The 21,139-nt window shown below is 42.5% G+C and overlaps 1 protein-coding gene across 1 annotated transcript in view; it reads right to left on the bottom strand.

Moving 5' to 3' along the window:
* The window catches only part of LOC122814496 (integrin alpha-M-like), a 935,681-nt gene that overhangs the window by 902,153 nt on the left and 12,389 nt on the right, over positions 1–21,139 (bottom strand). The gene's annotated exons all lie outside the window — the stretch shown is intronic.

Raw genomic sequence — 21,139 nt, 5'->3', positions numbered from 1 at the left:
TTTGTGCAGTTATGCTATGCCTTTGTTGATTAATTTTAGACCATAAGAGGTACCAAGAGATATTTGGATGGACTATATGTTTGGGAGTCAGTATCAGTTTGAGGATATAAGCTTTATTGCTAGGAATGTCAAATGTCTGACTTAATCAACTATACAACCATAGGATCATAGGAAGTTGCTAGCTAATGGCCCTAGGGCCCTTAAAAGCCTAGCCAAGTTCTACCCTTATGTCTGTGATCAGCACCTATTGCTCTGTCTAAGAGGGACACATGTGGAACCCCTGGGTGAATTTATGGTTACTCATCCAATCATCCAGATTGTGTTTGAAGAGGGCTAATGAGGTGCTCTGTTTGACATAAAGTGGGAGTCTGTTTCAAAGGTGTGACAACCTCTGGAAGACAAATCTGTTCCTCTAGCATGTTCTATTAATGTCATATACCAAGTTAGGGTGTTTAGAGTGAGTAACCTGTGTACCATCTGACTTACAAAGATACAGAATTTCCAATAGGGCAGGGTCAGAAATTGTCTTGTATGCAAGGCAGAGACTGCATCTGAGTAGTCTGTATGAAACAGAATAAAGTGACAGTGATTTCAGATGATCTACATAGGACAGATGTTGAAGACCTTGAATTTTCCTTGTAAGGAACCTTTGAGGTCTCTCCAATTGTTGCAGGTGCTTGGAAATGTACATACCAAAAGGGTGAATTGTAAACAATTTCTGGCCTGATGAGAGAAGAGTGCAGGGAGGTTATAACTTCTTTTTTTCTGGAGGCAATGCCCTTACTTATGAGATGAGAAGTATAGAATACCCTTCTTACCACTGTGGAGACATGTTGGTCAAAGTTAAGGTTGCTGTCAACCTGCGTGCCCAGGTCTCTCACCACTGAGTGCATACTTAAAGTGATGCTACTGATGTGGTAGTTAGCAGGAACATTGCCCTTACCAAAAGGTTAGGTTGCATTGATTTTTAAGGCCATGACTTTGACACCAATCATTTGTTTGTGTAGATGGAGTTTTTACATTGGTAATTTTGTCCTTGAGACACTGCTTAAAAAGGACCTATGGGGGTGGCAAGAGCCTTAGCTAGTAGCTGAAAACTCAGGGGTGACAGATGAAGACCATCTCTGGCAAAGCACCAAGGTCTGTTGATCGTGTCATTCCAGGCTGACAGATAGTGGACCCCCTTAGAATAACACCAGAAACTAAGCCAATTATTGAAGTCAATCATTTTCTATTTGTACTAAGGCATAATTCTACGTGAAGGTAAAATGCTGCTTAAGACTAGGGACATACCTGCCCGAAACACATAGTCCAGGTGCTCAGTCATGTTCCTCTTTATATAGTCCAGAGAGGTATATCTCAAGTCATTCACATCAACATGGACTATGATGGAGTCATAACAGTACCTGTTGCTGAGAGAGGATGTTGACATCATTTGGAGATACTATGACCACTCTCAGTTTGCAGTCATCAGCAAACTTTGTCAGCCACAGACCTTTAGTCTTTGTTTGTACTTCTGAGAAATAGATTCCAAACAGTAGAGATCCCAGGACTGATCCCTGTGGACCACCACTAGTTACAGATCTGCTGTTGGAGGTGGATTCTCCTATTTTGACTAAATGGGTTCTATCAGTGAGTCAGTTAGCGACCCATCTAACGATAAGGGTTGATACCTAGCTGGGTGAGTTTGTCAATGATGCCTGAGTGGGAGATAGTGTCAAACACTTTGGCTAAGTCTAGGTAGGCTGTATGCACAGATTTTCCCTTGTCCAGGGCCTAGGTGACTGTCTCAAAGATGTCCACCAGGTTTAACAGGCAAGATCTCTCTTTGACAAATCCAAATGGAGAAGGGTCAAGTGTTTAGAGATTATCTATATCTTTGTTGATAAGTTACATGATCATTTGCTTCATGGCCTTGCAGACAAGGCTAGTCAGGCTAATAGGTCTATAGTTCACGGGGTCAATGGAAGCACCACCTTTGCGCACAGGAATAACAGTGGCCATTTTCCATTTAGCTGGGACAAAGCTGGTGCTTAGACTATGATTGAAAAAGAGTACCCAATGGTGTTGCTAATTCTTATTGGAGCCCATGTAGGATGAAGCCTGGAAACTTATCAGCATAGATGCTGTGTTTTTGGCCTTAGAGAAAGCATTTCCCACCTGCTTTTTAGAGATACAAGGTAGGGGACAGGTGATAGGAATGCCATGGGGTACATGTGGTGTGGACAGGGGAGTGAAGTTTTCATAGAACCTGTTGGCCAACAGGTTAGCTATGTCCACAGGCTCAGTATATGCGATATCATTAACTACTAGTTTGACACATATCTGGGCCTATCTTTGTAGGTTACAGATGTAACTAAAGAATTCCTTATGGTTGTCTTTAGTTGAGGAAGTTAATTTGGATTCATAGTTTGCTTTGGAGGACTTCACAAGGTCTTATTTGCTTGTTTAAGCTGAGGAGGGAATGTTTCCAGTTTAGAGCTCACTCTGTTTTACTATTAGACAGCAATTTGTTCTTATTATTGAAAAGCCTGTTAATGGCAGTTGTCCACCAGGCAGGTTTGCTGTTCCTTTAGGAGCTTGTTTTGATCAGTGGGGGTGCTTCAGTGGTCCCCCATATTGATAAGCACCAGATCCAGGATGTTGGCACGCCTTGTGGGGGGGGGGGGTCAATCAACTGGTCCAGGGGATTGGAACGAACAAAGTCAAGGAAGCTTTGGGCAAGTGAGTTTGAGGATGAGTAATTTACCCAGTCAATGGATGGGTAGTTAATGTCACCCAAAACCATGGTGTTTGGATGTATAGGTTCATAGGTTCATAGGTTCATACTAGGCTATCTGCCCGAGGGCATTTATAAGCCTAGCCCATAGTTTTGTGGCTTACGCCACCCCTTTAGTTTGGAGAAACTATGCCCATTATTTTGCTGTGCCTCTGTCGAGCAGTGACACTGAGGTAACCCCTGGGGTGTATCTGCGATCTCCCATCCATTGGTCAAGATTCCTCTTGAACAAGGCCAGCGAGGTGCTCTGCCTCACATAAACCGGGATTTTGTTCCACAGCATAGGGAGTCTTTGGGTGATGAATCTATCCTTCCAGCACATCCTATTAATAACCGTGTCGAGGTTTAAGTCTCCGCCCTTGTGGCTCTGAGGGATCTAGATTTTTTGAGATGAAGCATGTTCATCAAATCTGGGTTTGACATGGCCTTGTATGTCAGGCATAGGTCACCTCTGAGCAAGCGGTAAGCAACTGAATATAACTGGAGTTCTTTCAGTCGGGCAGCATAAGACAGATTTTTGAGACCCTTTATCCTTTTGGTGAGGAACTTTTGTGGCCTCTCCAGCTGCTGCAAGTGTCGGGTCAGATACATTCCGAGTGGGGCATTGTACTCGATCATTGGTCTGATGAGTGATGAGTATAGGGAGACTATGACTTCCCTTGATCTAGATGTGAATCCCTTCATGATAAGGTGGGCAATGTAGAAGGTCTTCCTAACTACTTTAGCAATATGAGTGTCGAATGAAAGGCTACTGTCAACCTGGGTTCCCAGGTCCCTAATAACTTCTTCTGTGTTCAGGGATTGCCACCTATATGGTAGCTAGGGGTAACCTTATTTTTCCCGAAGGGTATAACTATGCATTTCTTGGCATTTAACTTTAGGCCATGGCTCTGGCACCAGTTATCCGTTTCTGTGAGACCCTTCTGAAGGATATCTGTGTCGGATGTGTTTTTCAACTACGGCCCAGTTTGCAGTCATCTGCAAACTTTGTCAGCCATAACCCTTCTGTGTTTGCTTGTACTTCAGAAAAGTAGATGCCAAACAAGAGTGGGCCCAGGACTGAGCCCTGTGGGACACCACTTGTGACAGGCTTTGAGTCTGACATGGCGCCAGCAACTCTGACCCTGTGGGTTCTGTCACTCAGCCAGTTTGCAACCCATCTTGTAATGTATGGGTTTACATTTAAGTTGATGAGTTTTTCAATGATACCCGAGTGAGGTATTGTATCAAAAGCCTTAGCCAGGTCTAGGTAGGCTGTATGGACTGCCTTTCCTCGTCAATGGCCTTGGTGACTGTTTCAAAAAGTCAACCAAGTTTAGAAGGCATGATCTGCCTTTGACAAAGCCAAACTGGGTTGGATCCAAAGTCTGCAAGTTCCTATGTCTTTATTTATGAGATCCATTACGATCCTCTCCATGGCTTTGCAGATAAGGCTTGTCAAGCTAATGGGACGGTAATTTCCAGGGTCGGTGGAGGCACCGCCTTTGTGGAGTGGGACCACAGTGGCTGTGCGCCACTCCTGGAGTGAGTATCCGGAGGTGGGACTAAGATTAAACTGTTGTCCTAACTGTGGGTTAATTTCCTCATTGAGTTCATGGAGCACACAGCCGGGGACACCATCAGGTCCCATGGATGCTGTGTTCTTTGCCTTGGAGAGAGCAGTTCTCACCTGGGCGTTAGAGGTGTTTGGGGGGCTACAATCATTTGGTATAGATATCTCTCCTTTAGGGGGGGAGTTTGCACTGAACCTTTCAGCCAGTATGTTGGCAATGTCTGTAGGATCAGTAATCTTCACATCATTTTGAACTAATTCTGAGCATATCTGGGAGTTTCCTCCTAGGTTTCTGACATAGCTAAAGAATGCCTTATGGTTGTCTTTAGAGTCCTTAGCTATTTTTTCTCAAAATTAGCTTTGGATGATTTTATGAGAGCTCTTAGCTTTTTACTTATAGTGATCAGCGGTGTCTTACCTTTAAGGATTTTGCTCTATCTTGTAGTAGCTTTCTCCTTTTGTTGTAGAGTTTGTTTATGGCTGGGGCCCACCAGACTGGACGCTTGCCTTTGGTACAAAGAGTCTTTGTTTTGCTTGGGATTGCCTGATCCATGCAGCCCTGCAGGTGCTGGTAGAAGGCATTTGTAAGTGATTCAGCGGTTTGAGTAATGTTAACCGGCTCAGGGGCCTTAAAGGAGACCACACTAGTCTTTAGAAGTGTGAAGTCGGCTTTCGAAGTTCTTTACTGTGGTCTTTTTACTTCCGGTGGGGGGGTAGATGAGGACCTCCAGTGAGATTAGTTTGTGATCAGATCTCACCAGTGAGGGGTATACTTCCGGCGTTGAACATTGTGCTCCCATGTTCGTGATGATGAGATCAAGTATGTTTTCTCCTCTTGTGGGGATGGTGACTAGTTGTTCCATGGCATTTGAGTTTATGAATTCCAGGAACTTTTGGGCTAGAGTGTTTGGGCTTGAGTAGTGTTCCCAGTCTATATTAGGGTAGTTGGTCACCTAGTATGATGGTGTTCGGAGATACATTTATCCCCTCCAGTGTTTTCAGGAAGGCCATATGAGGTTCCTGAGTTTGCGAGGGTGGCCTGTAACATGCTACAAATTGCAGAGCAGTCTTGCCTATGGTTAATTGCACCTGGATGGCTTCCGATGCATCGTGCGATGCCACCAATCTTGAGGTGTGGGTGTCCTTGATGAATATGGATACCCCTCCTCCTTTCTTGGTATTGTCCGGGTTTTGGGGCCGGGCATGATATGAGGTAAAACCTGATAGTGCTGGGGTGCTCTCAGGAGCCTTGAACCAGGTTTCTGTCACAGCACAGACATCGATGTTCTCCATACTGAGAAGGGCCTCGAGTGCGTGCATCTTGAGGTTGAGACTTCTGGCATTGAGCAGCATTACCCTTAGTTTTTTTTTGTTTGATGTGTTCTAGGGTGGTAGGTTTAGAATTTGAGCCTTGCCTAAAAAGGCACTATAGGGGTGGCAAGAGCCTTTGCCAAAATCCGGAATCCCAGGGTGACAAGTGCAAGCCGTCCCTCATGAAGCAGCGTGGCTTGTCCAGCCTGTCATCCCAGGCAGACAGACATTGGATCCCCTTTGAATGACACCAGAGTTTAAGCCAATTGTTAAAGCTGATCATCTTATCTCTGTATTGTGGCATCATTCTTGGTGAAGGTAGGATACTGCTCAAGGTCAGGGTCATACCTGCTTGGGCTACATAATCAGAGAGCTCCTCTATGTCTCTTTTCATGTAGTCCAAGGAGGTACGTCTCAGGTCGTTAACACCAGCATGGACAATGATTGAGTCGTACTTGTACCTGCTGTTGAGAGACCTGAGTGCATGCGTTATGTGGCGGATTCTAGCACCCGACAGGCAGCTTACTGTGACCTTCTCCTTACTCAGTCTGGTGGCGGGACGTCAGTGTGTCTGACTATGGAGTCACCAATGACTAGTGTGTCTGGCATTGTGTTTGGCCTTAAGGGCTGTGACTGCTTGACACTCTGACTGTGTGGTCTATGTGTTGCAGGTGTTGTGTTCTGAGGTGGTAGTTGTTTGGGTGTCTGCTTTGGTGGCCTCTGCTGTTTTGGTAGATTTTTGATCAGAGCCTCGAGTATGTCTTTGTGTGTTTATGTGTATGATTTGAGGTTGTGATGGTATTATGTGAGACTGGGTCTATAGTGTGTGTGGTTACCTTCTCCTCCTGTCTGGTCATGCCAGTCCTATGTTGAGAGAGCTCAGCCTCCAGTTTGGCCGTATAGTTGCATCTCTAAGTATTTGTGTTTTGTGGGAGGAGGAGAGGGTTGTCTGTGTACATGAGGCAATTGTAACATTGCCTCAATATTCCCAGGTTCACCAGCTGAGCAGGAGAGGACATTAGCAACTGATCCCTCGACATGCTAGAAGGAATAGACAGAAAAACTTAAGAAAAGGTTCTGGGGATGTGGGTGACCGAGAAATGGGGTTTGCTTTTTGGGGTACTTTCTATAACAAGAGTGCTGTATCGAGGTGATAAGTACTGTAGGAGCAAGTGCTTCGCTATACAGATAGAGAATAGTCTACTTGGGAGTCAAGTAGAGATAATTTATAGTTGTAGGATACACTAAATAGAACAGTAGTATACTTTGAGGAAGGTAGTTTTAAGGGAAAATTTGAAGAGTGGACTTTAGGTAGCCCTAATAGTTTAAATCTGATTAACCGGCGCTGCCCTAGTGTGCAACGGTAGCAGCGCTAAATCGCGCTAAAGTGCGCTAACGTGATAGAATCAAGTAGATCCAAATAAGGAGAGTGGGTATCCTAATTCATGAACAGTATCCTGTAGCTGGCAGTGTCTTGAATAGGTGTCCTACCAACAGTTAATTGTACCTGAAGTATCTCCAGGGAATCATACTGTTTAACCAATCTGGAGGTGTATTTATCTTTAATGAATATTGATACACCACTTCCTTTAGTTTTCACACCTTCAGTTTGTCATCTGAATGTGTGGAAGGAGGTATAACCTGGTATGGCTGGGGTGCTGTTCACAGCCTTGATCCAGCTCTCCGTGACTGTACAAATGTGTGGGTCTTCCAAGGTGAGGACTGCTTCCAGTGAGTGCAGTTTCATATTATGACTCCTAGCATTTAGCAGCATGGTTGTTTTTAGATGGAGTTTTTACATTGGTAATTTTGTCTTTGAGACACTGGTTAAAAAGGCACTATGGGGGTGGCAAAAGCCTTAGCCAGTAGCTGAAATCCCAGGGGTGACAGATGAAGACCATCTCTGGCAAAGCATCAAGGTCTGTTGATCATGTCATCCCAGGCTGACAGATACTGGATCCCCTTAGAATAACACCAGAAACTAAGCCAATTATTGAAGTCAATCATTTTCTGTTTGTATTGAGGCATCATTCTACGTGAAGGTAAAATGCTGCTTAAGACGAGGGACATACCTGCCCAAGACACATAGTTCAAGTGCTCAGTCATGTTCCTCTTTATATAGTCCAGAGAGGTACGTCTTAAGTCATTCACACTAACATGGACTATGATGGAGTCATTACAGTACCTGTTGCTGAGAGAGGATGTTGACATCATTTGGAGATACTATGACCGCACTCAGTTTTCGGTCGTCAGCAAACTTTGTCAGCCACAGACCTTTAATCTTTGTTTGTACTTCTGAGAAATAGATTCCAAACAGTAGAGATCCCAGGACTGATCCCTGTGGACCACCACTAGTTACAGATCTGCTGTTGGAGGTGGATTACCCTATTTTGACTAAATGGGTTCTATCAGTGAGTCATTTAGCGACCCATCCAACGATACGGGTTGATACCTAGCTGGGTGAGTTTGTCAATGATGCCTGAGTGGGAGGTAGTGTCAAACACTTTGGCTAAGTCTAGGTAGGCACAAATTTTCTCTTGTCCAGGGACTAGGTGACTGTCTCAAAGATGTCCACCAGGTTTAACAGGCAAGATCTCCCTTTGACAAATCCAAATGGAGAAGGGTCAAGTGTTTGGAGATTATCTATGTCTTTGTTGATAAGGTCCATGATGATTTGCTCCATGGCCTTGCAGACAAGGCTAGTCAGGCTAATAGGTCTATAGTTCCCGGGGTCAGTGGAACCACCACCTTTGCGCACAGGAATAACAGTGACCATTTTCCATTTAGCTGGGACAAAGCTGGTGCTTAGACTATGATTGAAAAAGAGTATCCAATGGTGTTGCTAATTCTTGTTGGAGCCCATGTAGGATGCAGCCTGGAAACTTATCAGCATAGATGCTGTGTTTTTGGCCTTAGAGAAAGCATTTCCCACCTGCTTTTTAGAGATACAAGGTAGGGGACAGGTGATAGGAATGCCATGGGGTACATGTGGTGTGGACAGGGGAGTGAAATTTTCATAGAACCTGTTGGCCAACAGGTTAGCTATGTCCACAGGCTCAGTATATGTGATATCATTAACTACTAGTTTGACACATATCTGGGCCTATCTTTGTAGGTTACAGATGTAACTAAAGAATTCCTTATGGTTGTCTTAAGTTGAGGAAGTTAATCTGGATTCATAGTTTGCTTTGGAGGACTTCACAAGAAGTCTTATTTGCTTGTTTAAGCTGAGGAGGGAACGTTTCCAGTTTAGAGCTCACTCTGTTTTACTATTAGATAGCAATTTCTTCTTATTATTGAAAAGCCTGTTAATGGCAGTTGTCCACCAGGCAGGTTTGCTGTTCCTTTAGGAGCTTGTTTTGATCAGTGAGAGTGCTTCAGTGGTCCCCCATATTGATAAGCACCAGATCCAGGATGTTGGCATGTCTTGGGGGGGGGGGGTCAACCAACTGGTCCAGGGGATTGGAACGAACAAAGTCAAGGAAGCTTTGGGCAAGTGAGTTTGAGGACGAGTAATTGACCCAGTCAATGGATGGGTAGTTAATGTCTCCCAAAACCATGGGGTTTGGATGTATCTTGATAGAATCAAGTAGATCCAAATAAGGAGAGTGGGTGTCCTAATTCATGAACAGTATCCTGTAGCTGGCAGTGTCTTGAATAGGTGTCCTACCAACAGTTAATTGTACCTGAAGTATCTCCAGGGAATCATACTGTTTAACCAATCTGGAGGTGTATTTATCTTTAATGAATATTGATACACCACTTCCCTTAGTTTTCACACCTTCAGTTTGTCATCTGAATGTGTGGAAGGAGGTATAACCTGGTATGGCTGGGGTGCTGTTCACAGCCTTGATCCAGCTCTCCGTGACTGTACAGATGTGGGTCTTCCAAGGTGAGGACTGCTTCCAGTGAGTGCAGTTTCATATTATGACTCCTAGCATTTAGCAGCATGGTTGTTTTTAGATGGAGTTTTTACATTGGTAATTTTGTCTTTGAGACACTGGATAAAAAGGCACTATGGGGGTGGCAAAAGCCTTAGCCAGTAGCTGAAAACCCAGGGGTGACAGATGAAGACCATCTCTGGCAAAGCATCAAGGTCTGTTGATCATGTCATCCCAGGCTGACAGATACTGGATCCCCTTAGAATAACACCAGAAACTAAGCCAATTATTGAAGTCAATCATTTTCTGTTTGTATTGAGGCATCATTCTATGTGAAGGTAAAATGCTGATTAAGACTAGGGACATACCTGCCCGAGACACATAGTCTGGGTGCTCAGTCATGTTCATCTTTACATAGTCCAGAGAGGTACATCTCAAGTCATTCACATCAACATGGACTATGATGGAGTCATAACAGTACCTGTTGTTGAGAGACTTGAGTGCATGTGTGATATAGCATATCCTGGCACCTGAAAGACAGCTGACTGTGACCGTTTCCTTATCCAGCCTGATGAGAGGGACATTTGTGTGTCTTGCGATGAAATCACCTATGACTAATGTTTGGTTATGTGGTTTGCCTTAAGGGCTTAAGAGGTGAGACACTGGTGCATGAGCTATTATGTGTATTGTGTTCTGCAGAAGAAGTATTCTGTGTATCGTGCTTCTGTTTGTGTTTGGGAGGCCTCAGGTGTTTAGGTATGTTTCTGGTGATGACCTCCACATATGTAGGTATGTGTGATGTAGGTTTGGGTGGAGTAGGAGGTGAGGCGTGCATGCTGACAACCTGCTCATTATGATATGTACTGACTGGTGTGTGAGAGAGCATGAATTCAAGGTTCTTACTATAGCTGCATCTCTCACGTGTTGAGTTTGTGTGGACTAGGAGTAGAGGGTTGTCAGTGAGCATGAAGCAGTTGCTACACTGTGTCAGGATACTGATGTTAACCAAGCTGGCTGGAGAAACTTTGGAAATTGTCCATCCATAGTGTTAGGCAAATTTATATGGTCAGAAAAAGAGGTTGCACTTAGGAATGGCTAGTGGGTGATAGGTGTGTTAGTACCTCTGAGGCTAGGCTTAGTGTTCCACCTGACAGTAGAGCAAGGCCAGAAAAAACCTCTGGAGGACCACAAGCAAAGTGCTAAGGTAAAATTTAGCAAGCAAAACATTTGCACAATGATCATCAAAGGTAACCACCACTATGTGGCAGTGCACGATGTTGAGCTACATGCAAACAAGTGCAAGCACAGGGATTAAATAAAACAAGAAATAACCCTTTAAACTCAAACTAGACTATAAGGATGCTCTGTCTGAACTCTTGTCCAGTCACCCTCAATTAGATGGAACCCAGACAACACTCTCCTCCTAAAAGGGTGCAGAAGGACCTTCACCAACAAAGATGGCTTGAATTTGATGCTCAGAAGTTACAAAACAGACCCACAAACAGCAAACCTGGAACTGGGCTATGCTGCAGCTGAACTAGTACAGTATACAGTAAAATGTGGCAAAAAACAGTTCACACAATTCAAACAGACACTAGAATGCAAATACAAATTAAAAGTGCAATATAAGAGCAAAAACAGGCACTTATAGTTTGTTGGATGCAACAGTTGCCTCAGGTCTTTCAGTATCTCAGTGAAGAGCTGGTTTTAGTGCTCAAGTGATACTAAACCGTCTAAATTCAGCAAGTCTGAATCTAGCCTATGCCATAAAATGCAGAAGTACTAGAAATTCAAAGTGCATACAATCAGTCACAACAGCAAAAAACTGTTTAAATAAAGTAGCAATTCACGAGCAGTTGCCAGCTTAGAAGGGTGCATGTCACACTCTTCCACCACAAGAGTCTAGACCACAAACCTTCCTAATCCAGTATATAATGAGGTAGTTGTGAAGTCAAAAGCTATTAGTAATTGCTTTGCAGAAAATACACTTGGAGGCACAGCGTAATGCTATTTTAGAGAGAAGTTGTTGGTTTAAGGAGTTTGCCTGTTCCTGGTAGCTAGAATGTCGGGGAGGGCTGGTACTTCTGGTGGATAATAGCCATTTTAAAACTGAGGACACTCCATGCACAGGGTTTTCATGTGTGGATGAATGGTTATTTGGGAGAGAGGAAAACTGATTTTATTGCTTATGTAGCACTGGAAACAATGCAACATGCTGTTAAAGACAACATGAGTGATTTGATACCATTTAGTGAAGAGCTGAGTAAATGTATTACTGATGATTGTTCTGGATCCAGTTCCGGTATAATCTGGATGAAACCACTTTAGATATAAAAGAAGGGTTGTTTCTTAAAGAAACCCTGTCCTTGTGCTTATGTGGGATTGGAACACAGTCACAAGTCTTGAGGAGATGATGAGAGAGCTCTGAACTTTTAGACGGAAAATTCCCATAGTACATAGGGACACCATTGGGTTGGATTGTATGGCTAGGCTTATGAATGCCCTGGTGGTCATTAGCCAGGTATATACCTATGAACCTATGACCACCTAGACCAGGTAGATATATCAGGTTATATACTTAACTAATGAGTGTCTTTGATATTATGAAGGTAATTAATGACAGACCTCAGTTTACATATTTTCTGGCTTATTCCACTGTAGGCCAAGAATAGACAAAATGGATATAAATGTACAACATGTTTATTTGGTAAAGGAGGTGACAACTCTCCTATTCTGTTTTCTGATAATTCACCCCTACATTCACCCCTGATCGGGGATTATAACAAAAAACACTGGTGTGGCATTTCCCTAGTAGTTCTTCTAACAAGATAAACTTTTGTTGCATCGTTTATAAAAATAGTGACTCAAAATTATAGTTATTGGAGTTACCCCGTGAACTATCTGCTTCTGCACTGGATAAATTTAAAAATGATGTATGATTTCTTGTTAAACATTATGCAGATAATATTTGGAGAAGAGAAGGGAGGACAGACAGTAGCAATTAGAGGAACTGCAGGGTAGGATATTTGAGAGGACAGATGAATTACAAAAAGTTAGGAGGAATAAGATTTTGAAATACAAGTATTTTTACATCTCCCATGACTATCAGAAGACCCAGACAGTACAGTTAAGGCAACAGAGGGTAAGTACAGAAGTAATGTGGTTATTTAGCCAGCTGGATGAGCAGCTGTTATATCATCTATGTGAACAAGTCACGGTACTGACTAGATGGGCTGCATCAAATGAGTTGTTTGTGGTTATGGCAGAACAAGCCAGCAAGAATAGTCCAAGTAATGATGGTATTCTTACAGAGGTTTTAAGAAAAATATCTCCTGCTACTGAAAAAGTTATATGATAAAACAGTTCAGGATGGGAAGATTCCACGTTCATGGAAAGAAACAGTTATGGGGCTGTTAACAAAAGAGGGAAAAGAGGGCTTCCCTTTTTCTATAGACGGATTTCTGTATTAAACCATAACTATTAATTATTTATGGCTATTTTATCAACCCATATGTTGTAGTGACTACTTCACTTAATATATTTAGCTTGCACTTATTTGCATGACAGAATGAGCTGCAGGGTCATTTTTGTGAATGTTTAGTGTATTGAATATTCATTTTGTGGCATGTATGCTTTATTGATTGTAACAGGCAAGTGGGATGTGTGTGTGTGTGTGTGTGTGTGTGTGTGTGTGTGTGTGTGTGTGTGTGTGTGTGTGTGTGTGTGTGTGTGTGTGTGTGTGTGTGTGTGAATGTGTGTGTGTGTGCATGTGTGCGTTTGTGCGTATGTGTGTGTGTGTGTGTGTGTGTGTGTGTGTGTGTGTGTGTGTGTGTGTGTGTGTGCATGTGTGTGTGTGTGCGTGTGTGTGCGTGTGTGCGTGTGTGTGCGTGTGTGTGTGTGTGTGTGTGTGTGTGTGTGTGTGTGTGTGTGTGTGTGTGTGTGTGCGTGTGTGTTTGCTGTCTGCCTAGGTCTGTCTTGTTTAGTGGTAGTATTATAGAAGGGTATTTTTTTAAGGTAAGCTGTAGGGTTAGGGTTAGAGCCATGGCAGGTTACTAAGGTTGTGCAGGGGGAAAGCTGAATAGGAAAAAACTCCTCTCCTTCTCTCCTTTCAAACTGTAGGAATTAACTGCTATAGTTTGTACTACACATGCAGCTCTACAATACTGGCCCTCATTTCTAAATACCAGTAATACACTGAAGACCAATCTTGATTTACTGACCACACCTCCTAATACTTTAAATGTAGGCCAGCTGCCCCTTCACCCATTCTAGCTACACCACTGGTGATAGGCAAAAGTAGTTTTATGTACATATAATGCAAGAAGTTTATAATCAGTTTTGAACCATTAGCTTAAAGTTTGTAATTACTTAGGGCTGCATGTATTTTTATATGCTGTTCTGCATTACATAATTAGCCTGTATGAAACCAAAAACGCTTGCCACTCATTACTAAGATGTTGCGGCAGCTTCCTTTGAAATTTACAGAAATTAGTGAATTTATCAACAATTTCTGCTCATTTATTATGAAAGGTGCACATGAAATGATAATTAGAAGGTGAAAAAATGGAAGTTATGTACTGACTATAATGCTGGATCCTTTTCATCCTGTTTTATTTGATACAACTGATGGTACCAAACTGCTTATTGGATCCCAGCTGGCTTTCCTTAGTGCTCCCTGCTTCTAGCTCCTTCAAGATTTTTCCCTCCCATATTTCCCTCCACATCAACTATCCTCATCTCAAGTTTACTGAATAATGTGAGGAGATTATGACAAATCCATGCAACATAGGGAACAGAAGGCAGAAAAGCTTCAGGCTGGCATCTGAGCTCCTCAGGAGAAAGTGATGATTTGGAGGGGAATGGTGTAATGCATCAAGATGAAAAAGAGCCAACATTGCATCACTTCCAGATCTTATTTCATCCAGCCTATCTGATTTGACTGATAAGTTAGAATTCTGAGCTATCTGAATTCCTGGGTGGCATCATGATAGGATACCTCTAAGAATTAGAGCTCCATAGGAAGCTCTAGATCTGGAAATTATATCCAGATTATTAATAATTAGAAAACGTATGCAGTGTAGACCATGTTCTTTCAGCACAAATTTAATTTACAGAAGAATTTCTGAGAAAGGCCATTGAGGCTACAACAGACCTTATAGTATGAGCTTTAGGTATGGCCAACAAGGATTTGTTCTGTGAAGCGCGTGCAAAGAATATGCAGTCAGATAGTCATCTAGACTAGGTTATATTACAGACTTTTCAGCCTAGCTTGTCTGGTGTGAAGAAAATTAACACTTGTTTATCTTTTCTGATTGCCTATGTCCTTTGGAGATAAATTCTAAGCTGTCTATGTACGTCTTGGGTATGTAGAATATATTCTCCTTTGTTAGAATGATTATGAAAGAAAACCAGTAAGTGCACTGGCTAGTTTAAATTGGACTCATGGGCAATTTTGGGAATGAATGAAGTATTAGTTTGGAAATAGTTCTGTCTTTATTAAAAAAACAAGTATGGCTGCTGACAGCTACAGTTTGCAATTCTGAAATTCTTCTTGTAGTTGTAACAGCATCTAAGAACAAAAACTTTCAAGAAATGAATTTTAGCCATGCAGAATATGTTGGTTCAAAGTGGGCTTTTATCATCATTTCATTTTTGAGACAAAACTTAGGTCCCAAGGAGGAGTGGGGTCCTTTATTGGCAGGCATAGAAGAAAGCTTCCTTTAAAAAGATCTTACATAATTTATGAGAATCCAAAGAATGACTGAAAAGCCATTACAGAACTTGGAAATGGATGCTAATTGTACTTTTATTGTGGAGTAACTTGAACTAGTTTCAAATAAATTAGGTAGAAACCAAAGGATCACTGAATTGAAAGATAAAAAGTTATCAATACCCTGATTTACTGCCCATACAGAGAAACATTTCCACTTGCTTTAGTATACTTTATGAGAAGATTCTTTTTGAGATGCATATAGAATGCAAACTATACCCTCAGATGACAGGGAGTCATGTGGTTGAAGCCATATGTTTAATTTCTGGTTCAGTAGATCTGAGTGAGTCTGCCCAGAAAGGTGCTAGTGAAGATCTGGATGTTGAGGTAGAAACCATGGGTACTTTGTTAGGCGAAGACTGAGCAAGGAAACCAGCTTTGCTTTGGCTAAAACAGAGCAATGAGCATCACAGTGGTATTGCAAGCTGCTACTTGCTGTAAGAATCCTTTTATTAGCAGAAGAGGGTGAAAGTAAGATAGGAGTCTGGTGGTTCACCATCCAGCTAGAACATCTCTCAGTTATTGTCCCTCTGGTGGGATCAAGGCAAAGTAACTACTGCACTTGGTGTTGGATGCAGATGCAAAGAGGTAACAACAATGGCCACAGTAGTGGAAAATTACCTAAACTACTAATCAATTAAGAGACCACTTGTGAGGCATCAGGATGGACCTGTTCAGACTGTCAGCTAGACAGTTGGCTCTCCCTGGTATATTCACTGTGATCAGAAAGTGATACAAACCAAATGTGCACTGCCAAATCCTCATAGCCTCTCAGTAACGGAGTAGGATTTGTTTCCCCCTTACTTGTCCAAATACCACAATACAGACATGCTTTTCTTTTGAGTGGAAATCTCTCTTGGAGGAAGTAGTAGGTCCTGAAATTCCTACAACACAAGGAAGACCACCCTCATTTCCAGAATGTTGATGAGAAGATTGGCCTCTGTCTGATTGCAAGTTTTTTGGATCCTCCTCCATTGGAAATGCCCCTCATTCCCACCCCAGAGAGGTGTTGTCCATGGTGAGAAAAGTGTTGGAGAAGTTAGCCTTCCATTTAAATGAGTGTTGTACAGTTGAGTGATGCAGATGTTGGACTGAGGGTTGATCTGAGATCTGGGACCATTGAACTCTAAGTAACTACTGCAGTGTGCATATGTAAAAATGTGCATGAAGTACATGACTTTCTCAGAGGCCATCAACCTCAGGACTGTTAGTACCAGAGAAGAAGAAGGAAAATAATGCCTTAGAAGATGCTGGACTGATGCTCTGAGAGACTGATTTCTGTCTGGGGGAAGCCTGATGGTACAACTTGTGTCCAGATGGAAGCCGCTAAATGGTATAGAATGAGTTGGTTGAAGGACTGACTTTCTGTAATTCAGAAATATATCTATGAATAGGCAGAGCTGTAGCAAATAACCTCTGGCTTTGATGAAACCCAGTATGTAGCAACTAGGAGACAATTGTCCAACTATGAGAACAAGCCGATCCCTTTGTGTACCAGGTGGACTCTGACTACTCCATGCACTTGGTAAACACCGGAAAGGCTGAAGGATAGGACTCTGCACTGAAAATAATTGGCTTTTAGCTAGGAATACAGAAATTGCCTGGATGCCTTGGCTATCGTGTTATGTAGGCAGGCATCCAGAAGGTCTAATGAGCACACCAAATCATTTGCTAAATTACCTGGATGCCTTGGCTATCTTGTTATGTAGGTAGACATCTAAAAGATCTACTGAGCACACCAAAATATTTGCTTTCAGGCAAGGCAAAATCACTTTCAAAGTTACCATTCTGAATGGGATCTCCTTGACATGAACATTCTGGCTGCTAAAATCAAGGCTAAGACAAGGATGGACCTGAGGACATTGATTTTCTTTGAAACTAAAAATAATATGGAATATTCTGGAACATCTCTAGTCTGTTGAGACTTCTTGAAAAGCTCTTTTTTTGCTGGGTTGATGTAATGATTATGATATTTACCTTACAAACACAAGGTACAGGGTTTAATTCTAATCTGGGGTAATTGGCTGGATTTAAAATGGCCCACAAGGGGAGCTAGCATTGTACTAATCTGTGATCCTATGTCTGTTTATGCTGCTTTTAGTTAGTGGGGTGAAACATATGGGAGCAGCTGACATTGGAGTAGGTAGGGATAGGGTAAAATGTGTGGCATAACTTCTGGACACTAGTTGTCTCATAAAACATCCTGATTGATTACTTTCCATACAGCTAAGTGGAGTGATAAGCAACCCTCCAACTGCCTCCAGAGGTGAACAGCTAAGTAAACTTTAAGGGAAACTAAAGAGGTTTCATAGCTTTGTACTAGGCCAGCTACCTTTGTGGACCATTTCAAGCCTAGCTAATTTTCCTTGGTGAGACTCAAACCCTTTACCTCTTGTCTGTGCGGTGAACACCTTAACCATTATGCCAAATCCAAGCTCCTGAAAAGGGCCCCCTATAATTTTTGATATTTGTGGATCTCCATGACCTCTCAGTTGGAGACTGTTAAAGGGGCCTTCTCTGCTATGGCTATGAGGACATGTCAAAGCATTGTCACTAGAGTTTCTTAAACCATGAAGATTTGGACCTCTTCTGATTGTTTTTTGTAGAATTTTTGAGGAGTCTCAAATTTATCAGTTATGGAAGACAGCATCTCACCTTCCTGCTCAAATCCCAGTAGCCTATCTTCTATTGCAAATCAAAATAAGATGGAGACATCATAGGTGACATTAGTGCAGAATGCCTTAAATGTCCACAAACTCAAAAAGTTGAAGCCAGGAATGACATCTTATGGTAATGCCAGTGACTCTCTTCCCATTGTGTAGCACCATATGAAGAGGTTAATAATGTTTATCATGGTCCCCATTGTGTAGTACCATATGAAGAGGTTAATAATGTTTATCATGGTTCCCACTGTGGTCTCTGTTTCCTTGACTCTGGCATTTGTAGCTTTAACAAAGAATCCAAAGCATATTCCACTGAAGCTCACATCATAAGAGTAGAATAGTTTAATGTCCTCAAAAAAAAGTGTATAAGCATGCTTCTGCATTCTGTCCACCAGTCTGGGTTCCTTGTTAAGTGGATGGGCAGTGGCTATATTGTCCAATAGCCCTTGCTTGGTGGCTGCTGTTTTAGTCATATAATCTACCAGAGGCCCTTTGGAACAGTGCTGTATATGTTTAGGTGGACAAATAATCTTATCAAGTTATCCTGGAATGGCTTCTGAAGAATTTGCTTCCAGACATACCCTCATGACAGGGAAATGTATCCGATGGTTTGCAGGAGGGGACACCCAGGAGGTACAGGTTGTAGAATGATAAGCCTCAAAAAGTACCTCTTCACTCTGTGTGGGTGAGTCAGTTAGTCTGGATACCTACCTTCTGTCTCATCCATTCAAGGATTTTGCCAAAAGTTGCATTCTTTGGAAGGCACTCAGGGACCCCTGTCATTCATCAAGGTCAGTGTCAGATGTCAATGACTTCATAAGGGAGTTTATGATGCTTGTTTTGCACATCCGGCTGGAGAGAATTCAAATAGGTTCAGAGGTGTGTACTAGGCTATTGGCCCTGGAGCCTTTAAAAGGCTATCCCACAGGATTACCCTGGCATCGTGCCACCCGTCCTTCGTTCCCAGTGCCTCTACCGAGCAGAGCCACTGGAGTGATCCCCGGGGTGAATTTTCTATTTCCCATCCACTCATCAAGAATTCTCTTGAAGAGTGTCAGTGAGGTGCTCTGCTTTACATGTATGGGAAGTCTATTCCATAACATGGGCAGTCTCTGTTTTATGAACCTGTCCCTCCAGCATGTTCTGTTGATTGTGGTAATGAAGTTGAGGTCTTTGAAGTATGTGCTGCAGAGGGATTGAGATTTAATTAGATGCAACATTTCTAACAGAGCTGGGTCAGACATGGCTTTGTAAGTCAAGCAGAGATCGCCTCTAAGTAGGCAATATAAGACAGAGAATAGTTGGAGTTTTTTGACGTAGGATAAATGTTTAAGGCCCAGGATCCTCTTTGTAAGGTACTTTTGCGGCCTGTCCAGGTATTGCAGGTGTCTCGTAGGTTCATTCCAAATGGGGCATTGTACTTGATGATTGGCAAATGAGGTAAGAGTAGAGGGAGACAATGACCTCTTTCTTCCTGGATGCAAAACCCTTAGTAATGAGATGTGCCACATAGAAGGACTTTCTGACCACAGTGGCAATGCGGTGGTCAAAAGAGAGGTTGCTGTCAACCTTTGTTCCCAGATCTCTTATAACTCCTTCTGTGTTCAGTTGACTACCATCGATGTGGAAATGCATGGGAACCGGGTTTTTCCCAAAGGGGATGATGACACATTTTTTGGCATTGAGCTTAAGGCCATAGTTCTGTCACCTGTTGTTGGTCTCAGTGAGGCCTTTCTGTAGGATGTCAACATCACTTTGAGAGTTAATAATACCTCCCAACTTGCAATCGTCTATGAACTCTGTCAGCCAGAGACCCTTCATGTTGGTCTGGACTCCTGAGAAGTAGATACCAAACAGGAGAGGACCCAGGAACAAACCCTGTGGAACTCCACTCGTGACTGGTCTGCAGTCTGACTTGGAGTCAGCTACTTTCACACTGTGGGCTCTATTTGTGAGCCGGTTTGCAACCCGCCTAGTGATATAGAGGTTGATGCCTAGCTTAGTGAGTTTTTCTATGATTCCTGAGTGGGGAATGGTATCAAAGGCCTTGGCCAGATCAAGGTAGGCTGTATGAACCACCTTGCCTTCACCCACAGCTCTGGTGACTGTCTCAAAGAAGTCTAACAAGTTGAGCAGGCATGATCTACCCTTCACAAAACCAAACTGTGTGGGATCCAGAGTTTGGAGATTCCCTATATCCTTGTTTATTAGATCCTTGATGATGGTTCCATAGCTTTGTATATCAGACTCGTCACGCTAATGGGGCGATAGTTCCCAGGGTCTGTAGTCACTCCTCCTTTGTGGAGAGGGATGACTGTAGCAGTGCACCATTCAGTAGGAACAAAGCCTGAGGTGAGGCTGTGACTGAACAGGGCACACAGGTGATGTGCCTGCTCACTTTGTAGTTCATGTAGTGCACAGCCAGGCATATTGTCAGGTCCTATAGAAGCTGTATTCTTGGCCTTGGACAGTGCTGTTTTAACCTGTGCAGCAGTAATATTGGGTGCCTGTCAATCCAATGGTATTGTGACTGGTCCTCTGGGGGGGGAGGGGCAAAGTTGGCATTGAATCTGTCGGCCAGTATATTGGCAATATCTGTTGGCTTGGTATAGGAGGTCAAAAGTGTTGTAACCTCTGTGAGTACGGCAGCTGCAAGGTCCCAGGAGAACTAGGAATCCAAACAAAAACAAGGATCAGCAAACAAGGCACCTAATTATAAGGTAGAATACTTTAATAAAAGTATATAGGTTCTTATAACAGACCGGTTTCGGCTGGTTTAATACAGAGCCTTCATCAGTGTAAAAGATTCATACAAAAAAGAACCATTTTATAAATAGTTGGATAGGACATGTGATTAATTACAAATGCTCATTTAGACCTGGCTTAAAGAGACCACCAAGCTTAATAATCCATTTTTTCTCCATGGAATTCAGTAAATCATGCCAACCTAATTTGTTATTTCTGGGTCTATTTATTGTATCTGTAATGGTGAAACTAAAACATGCATTAGTGTGCATTAATGAATGTTTATAAAGAGCATTGTTTTCTCTCTTATTTTTCATATCACTGAGATGTTCAGATATTCTGAATTTTAAGGGTCTTGATGTTTGACCAACATAAAATGCAGGACAATTGCACTTGGCCAAATATATAACCCAGTCCGAGGAACAGTTAGCAAAAAAT

Source organism: Protopterus annectens, chromosome 10.part0 (genome assembly GCF_019279795.1).
Source record: "Protopterus annectens isolate FY-2018-M chromosome 10.part0, PAN1.0, whole genome shotgun sequence".
Taxonomy (NCBI): domain Eukaryota; kingdom Metazoa; phylum Chordata; order Ceratodontiformes; family Protopteridae; genus Protopterus; species Protopterus annectens.
Note: the sequence above shows the minus strand (reverse complement) of the source record. Positions and strands in the feature narration are given on the sequence as shown.